General features: G+C 53.2%; 1 protein-coding gene across 1 annotated transcript in view; it reads right to left on the minus strand.

Moving 5' to 3' along the window:
• LOC137300457 (tetratricopeptide repeat protein 28-like) overlaps positions 1-14,906 on the minus strand; it is a 389,600-nt gene extending 374,694 nt beyond the window's left edge. Inside the window, exon 1 of the mRNA XM_067969521.1 lies at positions 14,837-14,906. The gene's annotated coding sequence lies outside the window, so the exon portion shown is untranslated. The remainder of the gene's footprint in view (positions 1-14,836) is intronic.
• Positions 14,907-15,543: the final 637 nt, after the last annotated feature.

Here is a 15,543-nt window from a genome sequence, read left to right on the forward strand (position 1 = left end):
GAACAACCACTTCATTTATATTGGGCCGTTAGCATAGAAGACACCCGAAGGCACTTCACAGAACAGAAATGGACGCCAAGCAGTAGTGGAAGAGTTGGGAGAAATGAACAATAACATGGTCAAAAGGAAAAGTTTCAGGAGGCCCTTAAAGATGGGGAGAGAAGTAGCAAAGTGGAGGCGGTTAGGGAGAGATGTCCAAAAGAATGCGCTGAGACAGCCGAAGGTTTAGCCACCAATAGTGGAACTGAGGGAGGTGGACATGTGTAGGGGGCCAGAATCAGAGAACCGAAGAGCTGGTGCTGGTCCATGGGTTTAAGGTCATTGCAGAATTAGGATGGGTGAAACCAAGGAGGAATTTGTAAATATGGATGAAGATTCAGGATTTTAGCCAATGGGGAACAGGGAACATAAGAACATATGAAATAGGAGCAGGAGTAGGCCATACAGCCCCTCGAGCCTGCTCCACCATTCAATCAGATCTTCTAGCTCAACTCCACTTTCCCACCCGATCTCCATATCCCTTGATTCCCTTAGAGTCTATCGATCTCAGTCTTGAATATACTCAACAACTGAGCATCCACATCCTCGGAGGTAGAAAATTCCAAAGATTCACCACCCACTGAGTGAAGAAATTCCTCCTCATCTCAGTCCTAAATCACCACCCCTTATCCTGAGACTATGACCCCTAGTTCTAGACTCTCCAGCCAGGGGAAACAGCCTCTCTGCATCCACCCTGTCAAGCCCTCTAAGCATTTTATATGTTTCAATGAGATCACCTCTCATTCTTCTAAACTCCAGAGAATATAGGCCCATTCTACTCAAACCCTCCTCATAGGACAACCCTCTCGTCCCAGGAATTAATCTAGTGAACCTTTGTTTCACCGCCTCTAAGGCAAGTGTATCCTTCCTTAGGTAAGGAGACCAAAACTGTACACAGTATTCCAGGTGTGGTCTCACCAAAGCCCTGTACAATTGTAACAAGACTTTCTTACTCTTATACTCCAACCCCCATGCAGTAAAGGCCAACATACCATTTTCCTTCTGTAGAATTCAGCGAATTCCACCTTTTCCCTGAGTCTGTAAAATTTGGCCATTGACCAAAATTCTAAGATGGAAGGTGCAGTTGAAAGGTCACCAAACGAATCAACAAAACACAGTGGAATGTGGGGAAAAAAAAACAAGGTTGAATTAAACAGCCCCCACCCAGTGAATCACATCTCCAGACAGGGTGGGGCCATGTTATTGTTTTAAAGCAAAACCGATCAACACCTAGGACGTTGGATACAAAAGGTGTCCTGTATAGCAGGTGATCAACAATCAGCATTAATTCAAAGAACAATAGCCCATTGAGAGAGGCAACTGCAGCAAGACGAGGGGCCATCGAAACACATCAAGGACTTTTAAGAGGTTTTGAAATAACTTTTAAACTAATATTGAAGTAACCTTGTTAACGTTAAAAACTATTGTAAGAGAGGGGTATAAAAGTGGAAGCCCAAAACCCCCTTTTCTCTCTTTTATCTCTCGGATTCCTCACTCGTGCAACTCAGCCCTGACCTTTTGGGCTGATTCCTCCGCCACCCGAGCTCTCCAGAGAGGAGAGCGGCTTCCAGCGAAACCAACAAACCCTACGGGAGAGAACAGGCCAGCCAGACCTGCAAGTGCACAAGGATTGGTGAGCCTCGACCACGTGTGTGTGTGTGTGAGAGAGAGATAGGTGTCTCCAGGGTCCCCACCAACCTCTTAGTTTAGTGAGGTAGTGTAGTGTAGTGTGTGTGCAACCCAACGTACTGCGTAGGACCATTTTAATCGTCATTTTCTTCACGTTGGCGGTACAATAAAAGCAACCTTCCGATTCAAAAATCAAACACCGAGTTTGTGTGTTCTCTGTGATATTCGGCTACATGATGCATCACCGGGTGCGTTAGCATAAGTCCCGTTTCTCCCAGACCCCGATCCGTGAGGTATAGGTGTTCCTGGGCTAGACCGGGGGCCCGATATCGGCTCCGATCAATAGGGTGAGAACACCCCCAAAACACCCTACAGAATGGCGAGTCAGGCAGGAGAAACAGGCGGTGTGCCCGTTGGATCACTGAGTCATAGCACAGTAGAATGGAAAGGGATGGAAAGGCGGATTAACAGCTATGCCTACACGAAGATTAATGTGGCTAAGCAGTGGGTTCTGGACTTGTAAACTCCAGCTGCCTGCAACAGAGTGCGGCGGTGTGGACGGGGTCCAAAGACCATAAGAAGTCTCAGGAGAAGGCCGTTTGGTTGCTGTGTCTAGTGAAACAAGTCCAGCTGTTAAGAGAGCAGCTGGACCGGCTAGAGAAGGAACTAGAGGCAGCAGATAAGGAAGCAGAAGCAAGGGGTGTAGCGTCGAGCCAGTTGTTAGAAAGGCTCCACTACACAGAGCGTGAGATGAGTAACCAAGTAAAAGCCTCCCGGACTGAGGGAGAATTCCTAAGGGGTGAGCTGACTGAGGCAAGAACCCTGGTTAGGAACAGCCCGGATGAAATACGGGCATTAGAGTATGAGAATGCAGAGCTAGAAGAGCGTCTCAGGGATACGAGGGGCGCGTATATGGTGATGAAAGAAATGACCCAGGGAGGGACAAATCACAGTCTGTGCCAGGAAGGATTCAGGAGTTGACCCAAGCTCTGTCCAACACCAGAGGAATGGTGTGTCTGGTAGCACAGGGGGCAGCCTCGGTGGCCAGGGATGGGAGACGATGGGGAGGTAGGGTAGCGGAACCCGAGGTGAGGGTGGCCGTAGGGTCCCAGGGTGGGACTGACGGGGGAAGCCTACCCCAAAGGACGGAGCTGAGCATCCCCGATGGTCCAACGGGGCCAGGGAGACTCAGGGACATGGGAAGTCCGGAGGTTCTGGGGAGGCCTGAGGATCCCATGGGTGCGGGGAACCTGGAAGGCCCGATGAGGTCCGGGAACCCGGGTATGCAAGAGACCCCAATGGTCCGGTGAGGCCAGGGAATCTCGGGGACATGGGAAGTCCGGAGGGTCCGGGGAGGCTCGAGGATCCCATGGGTAGGGGAGGTCTGGAAGACCCGAATTGGTCTGGACACTCCGTTGGGAACAGAGGGAGGCCCCTGCTAGGTCCAGTGAGGGAAGGGAAGCTCCCAGGAAAGGGAAGCCTAGAGGGTCCGGTCAGGCCTAGGTAACCCATGTGCCCTCTGCGACAGCAGAAGTTCGGCCCGCCAGCAGTTAATGGGGACCGAGGGCAGTTGCAGAGTGACTACGTGATTCCATTCGACACGCAGTAGTTACAGGCAATGGTGGCGGGGAAACCGCACATAACGAGAGAAGGGGATGCCTCCATCCATTCTGCTACGATAGAGCAGGTGGGTGGGCTCCACGGGTGTAATGAGGAGGAGATCAACAAGCTCTTGTTGTTCTCCCTAGATGGGCGTCTGTACGGAAGCCCCCCCTCCGCCATTAAGAATGGGGGCGGACGTACAGAAGAGCTGAAGGAGGAAATCCTCAGAGCCATGGGTCATCATAAGGGTAGTCCATTTGCCCAGGTAGAAAGGACGAAGCAGCTACTGGACGAACCACCGGAAGCCTTTGCGATTCGGTTGTGGCCGGTGTACAGCCGGGCCATGGTAGGAATAGTGGGAGACAGGTTCCAGCTCGCAGAGGATGCGAGGTGTTATTGGCTGCGACTCTTGGTGGCGAACTGCCTACCAAGGGTGCGACAGTGCATCGACAACTGGTTCGATGGGGAAGACCCCAATCTTACCGAGGAAGTGGTGGTGTGCCGGCTCACAGTGGCGTACTAGAATGACACCGGGGATGAGCCAAAGAGGAAACTCCATGAGGCTCATCACGGGGAGAAAAGGAGAGAATGGCGTCATGAAGGGGATAGTGGGCCCCCGATAGAACGTAAAAAGGAGTGGCGCACCAATGGGGGTAGTGGGCCCTCAAACGTAACATGCTTCGGGTGAGGGAAGACGGGCCACTACCGGATCGGCCGGTGCAGAGACCCTACCAGGAGCGCACACATGAGGACGATGCTAAGGAACTCGCCCTGTTGATGCGTGCCATGAGACAGGTCCTGGCGCAGTGGAAGGGGAAGCTGGACACAGCCGTGCCCAGCACAGCCCCTGTCGCCCCTGTTGCACCCCCACTGCCCTGACTAGAGAGCGCCAGGCCCGTACTCCTGTGTCCATTGCACTATGACGAATGGGGCAGACCTTGCGTGGACATGGAGGTGGAGGGGGTCAAGGGGGAGTATCTGATTGACACCGGGACATCGAGCACGGTGATCAAGGAAGATAACCCGGCCACTTCGCCCCTGTCCAGCGGGAAGCCGTTCGACCTAGTGGGTTTCACAGGAGACGAGCAGGTGGGCGTGATTTCCAAACCACTAGAGGTCCACCTGGGAGCCCTTTGCACACGGTGGAAGGTGGTGCTTCTCAGGTGGAAGCAGCCGGGATCTGGTGTCCTCGGGGCCGACTTCCTGTTGGCGCACTGAGTGATAGTGGATCTCCAGAAGGGGTTCCGAGAAGGCAGACGAAGTGTTAATTATCCCAAGGGCTAGGGACAGCGAGGGGAGCTGCTGCACCTTGCGGCAGAAAGGGAGCTACGACCTGGGGGATCTGGTCGCAATCACCCCAGCCCCGTTCCAAGGGATTGTGCAGGCAAACCCGGCAGCGTTTGCCTCGCACAAGCATGACTGTGGCCGAATGACGGGAATGGAGGTCCAGGTCGAGGGGGACCCGATGTCACGGCCACAAAGGCAGTACGGCTTCCTGAAGGAAGCTGAGGCGGACCTGGAGACAGCACTGGGATCCCTTGTGGAGCAGGGGGTGTTGAGAATGATAGCCACACACGTGAACTCACCATTGTGGCCGGTTAAGAAACCGGACGGGTCGTGGCGAGCCACGGTGGACTATCGCGTCCTCAACAAAAATATCCCAGCGGCGTGCCCATGGTCGCAGCCGTAAGTTGAGAGGGGGAATTCCAGCCACTGCTACAGTGTTTACGGTGCTGGACATTTCCAACGGGTTCTGGTCCATACCCCTGAAAGGGGAGGAGCAGTACAAGTTCGCGTTCACATTCAAGGGACAGCAGTACACGTGGACGTGCCTACCCCAGGGGTTTCACAATAGCCCCTCCATTTTCCACCAGAGCATGGCTAAAGCCATGAAGGCGTTCAGCCAACCCCACCAGTTGGTACGGTATGTAGATGACCTCTTGCTCTTCTCAGAAGGGGAGGAGGAGCATGGGGCCCTATTAGATGAGTTACTTGGGTTGCTCAGGGAGACGGGGTTGAAGGTTAACCCCAAAAAGGCCCAGATTGGTCAGGAGGAGGTCAAGTTCCTGGGTCTGACCATATGGGCAGGAGAGAGAGCGCGATAGACAAGGCAAGGAGGGAGGCGGTACAGGAGTTGCCAGAGCCAAAGGACATTACGGGGGTAGGTTTTTTCTGGGACTCACCGGGTACTGCTGAGACTTTATTGAGGGCTACGTCGCCACAGCAGCCCCTCTACTTCAGCTCCTCCACAAGGGAGTCCAATGGGAGTGGGATTCCAACTGCAAGGCTGCGTTTGAGCGCCTCAAAAGGGATCTCCTGACAGTGCCAGCACTAGGGGCTGAGTGGGTGGGAGGACTTCTCACTGGAGGTGGCTGCGGGCGAGGACAGCTTGGGGACCGTGCTGCTGCAGGAGCGGCATGCCAAGCTGAGGCCCATAGTGTACGCCTCCCGAGTCCTCACGGATGTAGAGCGGGGGTAGTCCAACTGCGAGCGGCACCTCTTGGCCACGCATTGGGCCGTGAAGCACTTCCTGCTCTTCACGGGGTTATCCCAGATAACTCTATTAACCCATCACACCCCCACTCAGATACTGCTGGACGGCAGGAACAAGGACAGCACAGTGAGCAGTGCTCGCATTGCGTGCTGGACCTTGCTTCTGTCTCAGCTAAATCTGAAAGTGCAGGGACTCACGGAGCCCCGCTTGGCGCTGAACCTCCTCCATACGGGAGAGCCCCATAGGTGCTCGGTCGAGGGGGTTTGGGACCAGGACATGGGTTTCAAGGCCGGTATTTGTCCTACCGGCTGGGATATCTATGTTGATGGGTCCAGTTCGGTGGTGAAGGGCGAGAGGCTCACAGGTTGCGGGATTTATGACCCTGAGAACCAGGTGGAAAGGGCGATTAAACTCCCGGCAAAGTTGAGCGCCCAACAAGCCGAACTCACGGCAGTAGCGTACGTGGTCACGCACCCCGCGCTGTTTCCCCCTCCTTACACCATTTGCACAGACTCGATGTTCACGTGTAACTCGTGTACTGAGTATCTGGCGATCTGGAGCGGCCGTGGTTTCAGAGCGGTAGATGGGAAACCCCCAGTAACAGCACCATTATTAAGGAGAATCCTGAGCGTTGTTGAGGGGAAGGAAGGGTTTTATATCCATAAGGTCAAGGCCCAAAGAATGAGCCCCGATGGAAGGGGAATTCTAGGGCAGACGAGCTAGCCAAGAAGGGGGTCAGAGAGGGAGAAGTATGGGATCCCTATCCGATAGGCCCGGTAGGGGCGATTCGAGACAAAGGAGGGACACAGGGGGTAGTGTTAGCCCCAGAACTGCACCGGGTGCAGGAACAGGATCCAGAGATCAAGGCGGTCATGGGGCGTTGAAAGAAGGAAAGAACGTAGAAGGGCCGTATGGAGCAGCCGGTGTAACATTTAAGCAAGGAATGCTATTAAAGGGGGAGAATTGGATAGTCCCGGAGCAAATCAGGAGGATTTCCTCCAGCTGGCACACGGGGGCCCAGGAGCAGGGCACCCCGGGCCAGAGACAATGTGGAAGCGGGTAGAAGAGGCCAGGTGGTGGCCTCAACTTAGAGGGGACGTACGGGAGTTCTGCACACACTGTTTGGTGTGCGCGGCGAACAACCCCGATCCCCAGCGAAGGAAGGCACTTTTTGGCCACGTTAGAAGGGTAGAGGGGCCATGGAGGTCCCTGGAAATCGATTACATCGAGCCACTGCTGACCACGAGGTCGGGGTACAGGTTTGTCTAGTGGTGGTAGATGTGTTTTCGAAGTGGGTGGAAGCGTTAGCAACCACGAGGTTGCTGGTGAGGGAGGTGTTCTCCCGGTGGGGGCTGCCACATGTGGTGGAGTCCGACCAGGGGAGCCACTTTACTGGAAGGGGAATGCAGGCCACGCTTCAGCTTTTGGGGATACAGGGGAAGTGCCATGTGTCCCACAATGCCCAGTCGTCGGGAATTGTGGAATGCATGAACCGGACCCTGAAGGAGAGATTAAGGCAGTGGGATAAGGCCCTTCCTACGATCCTCATGGGGATACAGGCCAGCCCGTCCCAGAGCACCGGGTATTCCCCACACCAGTTAATGACGGAGAGAGAGATGAGGACCCCCACACATTTGTTAGCGCCAGGCTTGAATGAGACGCAGCTCAGGGAGGTGAAGTGAGACCGGTTTGTCAGTAACCTTCACGAGACGCTGCGGGCGATTTACCTACAAGCTGCAGGTAATATAGGGACACAGCACAGGCAGAATCAGTTACTGCTGGGGCCACAGCGCTGCCAGGAATGGAAGGTCGGGGACCAGGTGATGGTCTGTAACTACACCCATGTAAGGGCGTTCGAGCCGCTGTACATGGGGCCATTTAACATCCTAGATAAGACTGGCCCCATGGTTTATGCAGTGAAGCTCCCCAGGAGGACAAGATGGCTGCACATCAATCAGTGCAAGCTATATATTCCTAGGGAGGAGAGAAGGGCAGCCAAGATGAAGGACGGCACAGGTCAGGTGTCCTCGTTGCTGAGCCGTGGTCTCCCACTGATCGTGTGGGTTGACGAGGACCAGGACGAGACCAGGGTAGGGGTGAGAAGGAGCAACCGGGTGCGTCGGCCACCGGAGCGGTGGACGCCACCAAACTCACCCCCGCGGCATCGCAAAAACCCCGGCTAGTTACCCTGTGGTCGTGGGTGGCTTTGTTGACGACCGTGTATATAGTAGTTTTGTGAAGAGTGTGTTTTAGTGAACAGTTAGTGTGTGCGTGTTATGATTGTGTCAGTTTGTGTTGTGTTTTATAATCACGGACCTGTGGAGGTAGTCGCCTCGCACCGAGGATTATGGTGGAGTTTGTTTGTTTTTTGGGTTTCAGAAAGTATGAAGGCCCAGCGGATAAGGGCAGCACACAGCGCCATATTGACAAGGCGTTCATCCTGGGAATGCTCCAGACCGGGAGCGTGAAGAGGGGAGATACCGAAGCATCCTTCATGTACGGATGCATTGGAGGACTCAGACCGACGGTGACTAAAGGGGGCGCAGGGACAGTGGACGGACAGGGTCAGTATTCCCATGTGGGGAGGTGGCCTGGGTGGGTAGGGTCAAATTCGACGCGCTACCTGAATGAGACTGGGTACACCTTCGGGGAAGCATCCGTGCCATGTCTCCGGACTCGGATAGTCACCAACAGGGTCAGGGTAGCTGAAGGCAAGCGCATCTGCCTCAGATGCGCGGGACACAATTCCCTGGGAAGATGGTGGTAGTTGAGGAAGTTAGATCAGGACAAGGGCAACGCCACAGCAGCCTGGGAGAGGCTAGGGAACGACACCTACCGGACTATCACAGGGAAACGAGGGGGTGTAGAAGCGTGTTGGAACAAGTGGTGGAAGGAGGAACAAGGGATTTATGTGTGTGTGGGGATCGTTGTGGGTCTGTCCGAAGGGTGTGTCAATTGCCTTCCAGCGGCAATGGCAGGACGAAGGGACAGGTATGGGATGGTACAGGGGTCACATTTCCTGTGTGTCCCTGGATCCCTACAACACAATAAATGCCACCGAGATTGTGACAGAGGAGAAGAGGCCCCCGACAACACCCCGACCGGTTAGGGAAGATGAGATAGGTTGTCCGCACACCACACCGGGTCTCGGGAATGGGTTAGTGTTAGTCCCCACGGGAAGGGTACTATACCACGAGGTACACCATCAGATCGCCTCAGTGATTCTGAACCTCACGCAAATCCAGTTACCATCATGGTGTCTGGCAGAGACGGAGCAATTGTACGAGACGTTGCTCCGAACCATGTACCATCAGTTCTACGAATCAAGCTACAGTGAGGATCCGTTAAATAACATGCAGTCAAATGTAGAGAGAAGCCCCGGGGAAGGCACCGGTTCTAGTAGGTCCAAGCGTGGACTGATAAACGATGCAGCGACTGCGTTCAGTACGGGAACGTCGGTGATTAACAGTCTGGATAATGCTGAGCTACAAGTGCAGATAAACACCCTCAGGAACCATTTGCGAAAGGTCCTGGGGGACGGAAACGAGATTGTTACGAATGAGTTGCATGAGGATCAAGCAATGACAATCTACTTGCATGAAGTGATCGCCCAGCTTGAGTCCCGTGCTATAAACGCCTTAATAACGGAAGATAAGAATGCCTCCGCTCAGGCGGCGCGGAACGACGCTTGCGTGTTTTACGGTGCCTGGCTGTTAAATGAAGGACGCAGTAATTTGGAAGACCTTAGGGAAGGTCGCGTCCCTTCATGGGTCACGAACAGGCACCTGCAGCGATCAGTCAGTACCACAATGAGCTGAGTTTGTGTCGGCTTCGGTCGGCCTCGGAAGCGTTCCCAGTTTTGACGGACTGCGGCTGGTCGAACCACACAATTATGGGGATAGTGTTACGGTTACCGGTCCTCAGCAGGGGTCAGAGGCCTGCGCCGGTATACTGAGTTGAGAACATTGGGATAATAAGGAACGGTGTCCATGTGCGACACCGGGAGGTCCCAGCATACGTGATCCAGTGGGAGCACGGTGTGGGTGGGAGTGACCTGCAGGGATGTCAGATGAATGGGGAACACCTTGTCTTGTGCCCTCAGCATCTGAACCCGTTTGATCAATCGGTGTATAGGTTTAAATCAGAGGGAACTGAGCCGTTGAGTTGTACCATCGAGGCGATGGATGGGGATCACGTATCGCCTCAGGTGGCATACTCCGGGGGTGTCACCACGGGGGTGGACAGGTACAGGGTTCACGAGGACACATGGTGTCCTGTGACCGAAAGCACCTTCTGCTTTAAGCCCAGCACCAAAGTACAGATTGGGAATGAGCAATTGCTTCCGATCGCAGGGAAGCAGTTACGGTTGGAAATCAATGATTCTGTGGGGGACTTGTAGAGATATCTGGCCACGTTTGGGTACGACATCCCACCTCTGCCTGATTACCTCACAGCCTTGGTTAAAGTAGTGGAACTGGTCCAGGTTCATTTTTACAAACTGGAACAGCAGAGTAGAGAGATAGGGACAGCGATCCTGGATATGGTATCGCCACCGTGGTGGGACTTCGGTTTAGATATAGAGATCCCACCGTGGATCCGAATAATTTCACATGTTCTAGTTGTGTTACAGCTTCTCATGGTTCTGTATCTGATATCAAAAGCTTGCGCGGGGAATCGAGACATTCTCCGGCACAGACAGGACCGGTTGCTGGAAAGACCCATCGGGGCTCCGATATACAGCCCATGAGATGCACGACAAGCTATGATGAACTGTTTCAAACTCTGCAATTAAAGTTTTGAGTTCTCTGTAATGAAAAGTCCAAAAGCCTGTACAATCCTCTGTAGGCAAAAGTTTGACCAAAAAGCATCTTCTGTAAGGTAAGGTCAGATGTCGGAATTTGTGATGTAATGCTTCACATGTACAGTTAAGTTGATTTTGAAAGTATGTGTGTAACTGAGAGAGGAATGGACGAGGGGATGCCTCCCCGAGTTAGTGTAACGGGGGAGGGAGAGCTTGGTTGGAATCGCTGGGACGGCCGACACACACACAGCACCAGGAAGCATCAACCGGGGAAAAGTATTTTTCGAGGAATCCACGTCCTTTGAGGGACTCATTTCCTCGTAGGGACGATTGTAGAATTCAGTGAATTCCACCTTTTCCCTGAGTCTGTAAAATTTGGCTATTGACCAAAATTCTAAGATGGAAGGTGCAGTTGAAAGGTCACCAAACGAATCAACAAAACACAGTGGAATGTGGGGAAAAAAACAGCCCCCACCCAGTGAATCACATCTCCAGACAGGGTGGGGCCATGTTATTGTTTTAAAGCAAAACTGATCAACACCTAGGACGTTGGATACAAAAGGAGCCCTGTATAGCAGGTGATCAACAATCAGCATTAATTCGAAGAACAATAGCCCATTGAGAGAGGCAACTGCAGCAAGATGAGGGGCCATCGAAACCCATCAAGGACTTTTAAGAGGCTTTGAAAGAAATTTTAAACTAACATTGAAGTAACCTTGTTAACATTAAAAACTATTGTAAGAGAGGGGTATAAAAGTGGAAGCCCAAAACCCCCTTTTCTCTCTTTTGTTTCTCGGATTCCTCACTTGTGCAACTCAGCCCTGACTTTTGGGCTGATTCCTCCGCCACCCGAGCTCAACCAACGAAACCTACGGGAGAGAACAGGTCAGCCAGACCTGCAAGTGTGCAAGGATTGGTGAGCCTCGACCGTGTGTGTGTGTGTGTGTGTGTGTGTGTGTGTGCGTGCGAGAGATAGGTGTCTCCAGGGTCCCCACAACCTCTTAGTTCAGTGAGGTAGTGTACTTTAGTGTGTGTGTAATCCATTTTAATCGTTATTTTCTTCACGTTGGTGGTACAATAAAAACAACCTTCCAATTCAAAAATCAAACACCGAGTTTGTGTGTTCTCTGTAACTAGTGGGGTGCCGCAAGGATCAGTGTTTGGGCCTCAGCTATTTACAACCTACATTACGCTATTCGGCTACGTGATCCATCACCGGGTGCGTTAGCATTAGTCCCGTTTCTCCCAGACCCCGATCCGTGAGGTATAGGTGTTCCTGGGCTAGACCGGGGACCCGATATCGGCACCGATCAATAGGGTGAGAACACCCCCAAAACACCCTACCTTCCTAATTGCTTGCTGTACCTGCATGTTAACTTTCTGTGTTTCGTGGACAGGGACACCCAGATCTGTCTGAACACCAACATTTAATAGTGTCTCACCATTTAAAAAATATTCTGTTTTTCTTTTCTTCCCACCAAAATGAATAACCTCACATTTCCCCATCTACCACCTTCTTACCCACTCACTTAACCTGTCTATATCTCTTTGCAGACTCTTTGCGTCCCCCCTCACAATTTACTTTCCCACCTAGCTTTGTATCGTCAGCAAACTAGGATACATTATACACAGTCCCTTCATCTAAGTCATTAATATAAATTGTAAATAGCTGAGGCCCAAGCACTGATCCTTGTGGCACCCCACTAGTTACAGCCTGCCAACCTGAAAATGACCCGTTTATCCCTACTCTTTGTTTTCTGTCCAATAACCAATCCTCTATCTATGCTAATATATTACCCCCAACCGCATGAGCCCTTATCTTGTGTAACAACCTCTTGTGTGGCACCTTATTGAATGCCTTTTGAAAACCCAAATATACTACATCCACTGGTTCCCCTTTATCTACTCTGCTAGTTACATCCTCAAAAAAACTCTAATATAGATGTGTCACTCATGATTTCCCTTTCATAAAACCATGTTGACTCTGCCTAATCATATTATGATTTTCTAAGTGCCCTGTTACCACTTCATGATAATGGATTCCAACATTTTCCAAATGATTGATGTCAGGCTAATTGGCCTGTAGTTTCCTATTTTCTCTCTCCCTCCTTTCTTGGAGCCAATGGAGATCTGTGAAGAGAGAGAGATGATGGGCGAGCAGGACTTAGTCCAGGACAGGATGCTGACAGCAGAGCTTTGGGAGAGTTGCAGTTTGTACATTCTGGAGCTGGGGGATGGGCAACGAGGAGGGTGTTGGAGAAGGCATTTCTTGAGGTAATGAAAGTATGGGTAAGGGTTTCAGCAGCAGTAGGGATGAGTTAAGGTAGAAGGTGAGTAATAGTGTAGAGGTGGAAGTAAGTGGTCTCAGTGATGGATATGGTATGGCACCTGGATCCCAAGGTTACATACCATCTGGTTCAGCCCGAGTGAGTAGCTGGGATGGAGAAGGTAACCAGGGGCAAGGGTACAATGTTTTTGTTAGGAGCTGCATTAGATGGCTGCAGTCTTCCCAATGTTCAATCACAGAACAATCTGATAACTCTTCCCCTTATTTCAGTCATAAGAAAAAACACTGATGTTGTGGTGTGATCACTTTCTACAATAGTTTGCTGATTCACAAAAGTCACATTCAGAGGAATCTCCAGTTGTTAATAACACCGCTTGTCCCATCCCACCAACTGCTTTATCCTAACTTTCTGTCACCTTACCTCTCAACCAATTACCAACCCATGTTTTTAAGTTACCTCCAATTCTGTGCGCTTTCATTTTTGCTAATAATCTCGTGTCACTCTGCCTCCGATATTAGATTCCAGTAAATTCCCCACAACTGATGTTAAAGTGGTGAGGTCTGTCGTTACCTGGAGTCTACCTCCCTCCTTTCTTAAATAACAGAGCAACATAAACAATTTTCCAAAGGCACAATTCCTGAATCAAAAGCGCTTTGGAAAATTACGACTAACACATCTGCAATTTCCACACCTATTCCTTTGAACACCCTGGGGTGGAAACCATCAGGTTCTGCAGCTTTGTCCATCTTAAATCCTGTTATTTTCTCCATTACCACTTTTTTGCTTATATATTTTTAGGTTCCCTTGTACCATTGGTATTTTGTCCTCTTCATCTACTGTGAAGACAGATACAAAGAACTCATTTAACAAATCTGTCATTTCCTTATTGTCTCGCCTGCATCTGCCTTTAATAGCCCACATTCCCCTTTAAACACTTGACCAAAAGTTTAAAGAGCCAGTGACGAGGAGTGAAAGTGGGTCATGTGTGATACCAAGGCACAACAGAGCATTCACTATACAGTGCAGTATACACAGTAACACATGCAGCAGTGGACCGAGACTCTGGCTGGCAGTTCTGTAAATCACTGCCAGTTTTATAAACTAAATAACTAAACATCCTTCAGCAGAATTTAACCACTGATGTGTTGCCCTCCCCCCGGGCCTTACCTGAGGCTGTCCTCCCCGCCCCCCCGGGCCTTACCTGAGGCTGTCCTCCCCGCCCCCCCGGGCCTTACCTGAGGCTGTCCTCCCCCCCCCCCGGGCCTTACCTGAGGCTGTCCTCCCCGCCCCCCCCGGGCCTTACCTGAGGCTGTCCTCCCCGCCCCCCCCCGGGCCTTACCTGAGGCTGTCCTCCCCGCCCCCCCGGGCCTTACCTGAGGCTGTCCTCCCCGCCCCCCCGGGCCTTACCTGAGGCTGTCCTCCCCGCCCCCCCCCCGGGCCTTACCTGAGGCTGTCCTCCCCGCCCCCCCGGGCCTTACCTGAGGCTGTCCTCCCCGCCCCCCCCCCCGGGCCTTACCTGAGGCTGTCCTCCCCGCCCCCCCGGGCCTTACCTGAGGCTGTCCTCCCTCCCCCCCCCCCCCCCCCGGGCCTTACCTGAGGCTGTCCCCCCCCCCCCCGGGCCTTACCTGAGGCTGTCCCCCCCCCCCCCCCCCCCCGGGCCTTACCTGAGGCTGTCCTCCCCCCCCCCGGGCCTTACCTGAGGCTGTCCTCCCCGCCCCCCCCCCGGGCCTTACCTGAGGCTGTCCTCCCCGCCCCCCCCCCGGGCCTTACCTGAGGCTGTCCTCCCCGCCCCCCCGGGCCTTACCTGAGGCTGCCCTCCCCCCCGGGCCTTACCTGAGGCTGCCCTCCCCCCCGGGCCTTACCTGAGGCTGCCCTCCCCCCCGGGCCTTACCTGAGGCTGCCCTCCCCCCCGGGCCTTACCTGAGGCTGCCCTCCCCCCCGGGCCTTACCTGAGGCTGTCCTCCCCGCCCCCCCGGGCCTTACCTGAGGCTGCACTCTCTCTGCAACCCTCGCCACCTGTGTGAGCACGGCAGCGGCGGCGCCATGGCAACGCCATAGCAACGAGCACGCTGGAGAAGGCGGTTTCCTGCGTGATGACGTCGCCGGACGCACGACGCGCAGGCTCGCCGGTTGAGAGCGTGCTGAGCGCCGACCACTCAAGAGAGGCGTGGTTATCCCAGCGCGGTGACGTCATGGCCTTTCATTGGCGCGCAGAGTGTGGGAGCTCTTCATTCATAAATTAGCTCACGCACCTGCACCTGATTTAGGTGAGGTCACAGGGAGGGAAACCCACAGGTTTGCTTTCAATTAAGAAGAAGGACAAAAGTCTCGACTGTCAAAATGCAATGTTTCTGAAGCAGTGCATAAAGGCAAATAATGAGCTTAAACTAAGGCAAGTTCACATGGTACCATCTGCCTCTGGGTCAGCAGGTCGTGGGTTCAAGTCCCACTCCAGAGAGTTGAGCACAGAATCTAGGCTGACACTCCCAGGGTAGCAATGAGGGGGCGCCGCCCTGTCGGAGAGTCGGTACTGAGGGGGCGCCGCCCTGTCGGAGAGTCGGTACTGAGGGGGCGCCGCGCTGTCGGAGAGTCGGTACTGAGGGGGCGCCGCCCTGTCGGAGAGTCGGTACTGAGGGGGCGCCGCGCTGTCGGAGAGTCGGTACTGAGGGGGCGCCGCGCTGTCGGAGAGT

This window comes from Heptranchias perlo, chromosome 31, assembly GCF_035084215.1.
Source record: "Heptranchias perlo isolate sHepPer1 chromosome 31, sHepPer1.hap1, whole genome shotgun sequence".
NCBI lineage: Eukaryota > Metazoa > Chordata > Chondrichthyes > Hexanchiformes > Hexanchidae > Heptranchias > Heptranchias perlo.